Genomic DNA, 1,618 nt, shown 5'->3' on the forward strand with positions numbered 1-1,618 from the left:
CCTGCAGCTGGAAGTCTGAGGGCAGGCAGGGTGTGGGCAGCACAAGGAGGCTCCCCTTCTCACCCCGCCCCCCTCCCCCCCAATCCGGGCAGCCTGCTCCCTGCTGGCCCCGGCGACTCCCTGCGGCCCTGCATGGAAAGGCAGAGAGGGGCCTGGAGGCCGGACGCTATGTCACTTGCTTGGGTTCAGTAACCTGGTCAATGGCAGAACCGAGGCTGTGGGACCCCCAGGCCGGGGGGCGGAGCTGCCTCAGGGCCACGCAGACCCGCCGTCATGAGGGTGAGCTCGGACCCGGATCCCAAGTCCTCCTGGGAGGGAGACCCCGGGAGGGAGGCCTGGGCCAGGGTCGGGGCAGGCCTCGGGGAGGCGCTCTCTCTTTTTAATGTTCTAGGAGCTTTATTTATTTATGTTCCTGTTTTGTGGGCTTGTTTGGTTTTTTAATTAAATTGGGGTGGCGTTGGTCCACAGGAACATACAGGTTTCGGGTGTGGGTTTCTGTGTGGCAGGAGCTGTGTATTGCACCGCGTGCCCCCCTCCCAGAGTCAGATCCCCTCCTGTCACCTCATAGTAGGCGCCCTTCTCCGCATCCCCGCTCCGGCCCCCACCACTTGCTGTAGTGTCCGCGCGTGTCCCTTTTGTACCCACACACGAGTGAGGTCACAGGGTCCCCGCTGGTTCTGTCGGAGGGGCTCTCTGACTTGCCGAATGGATTCAGAAAAGACCGCTCTGGGCTGGGCGGGCTGCTCTCCGACCCAACCCGACCCGTCCCTGCTGACCCATCCCTGCTCCTCTCCCGCGGCCCTGCCCTTCACGGCATCGAACCTCAGGGCCAGCTCCTGAGGGAGGCCACGCTCAGAGTTGCACAAAAGGCCGCCACTCAGCCCCCTGGTCCTTAGGACTCTGCACGGCCCCTCCCACTGCACTGGCCTGGGAGGCGGGGTCCTGGCGCGGCCGCCATAGCTCCTTTCCGGGACCCAGAGGCCAGCAGGCACGGAGGGTGCGCTGGCGAGTGGACGAGGACTTGGGAAATGGAAGCAGGACCCCAGGGCCCCAGGGGCCCAGGCAGCTTTCCCGAGAGAGAGCAGTGCTCTGCCGGGGTGTCTTCGACCTTCGGGTTCCCAGCTCCTGCCTCTCAACCCTCTCTTGCCTTTTTCCTAAATTCTTTTTTTTAATATATATATTTTTTGTTGATTTCAGAGAGGAAGGGAGAGGGAGAGAGATAGAAACATCCATGATGAGAGAGAATCACTGATCAGCTGCCTCCTGCACGCCCCACACTGGGGATCGAGCCCACAACCCAGGCATGTGCCCTGACTGGGAATCGAGCCGTGACCTCCTGGTTCATAGGTCAATGCTCAACCACGGAGCCATGCCGGCGGGCCCTTTTCCTAAATTCTGAGATGATGAAACACAACTGCATTTGGCCACCAGGGCCTGACTCCCTGTGACCAGCTTCACTACGTGCTGACGGACAGGCCTGGCCCGGGAGCCTGGCGCTGACCATTCTTCCGTCCTGTGGGCAAACTTGTTACTTACATTCTTTGGTGTGTGATTTGCACCTTGGTGTGGCCGCCGCTCTGTGAAGATCTGTGGCTCTCATCCTGAGGGCCGGCCCGGG

This window comes from Myotis brandtii, unplaced genomic scaffold (genome assembly GCF_000412655.1).
Source record: "Myotis brandtii unplaced genomic scaffold, ASM41265v1 scaffold105, whole genome shotgun sequence".
NCBI lineage: Eukaryota > Metazoa > Chordata > Mammalia > Chiroptera > Vespertilionidae > Myotis > Myotis brandtii.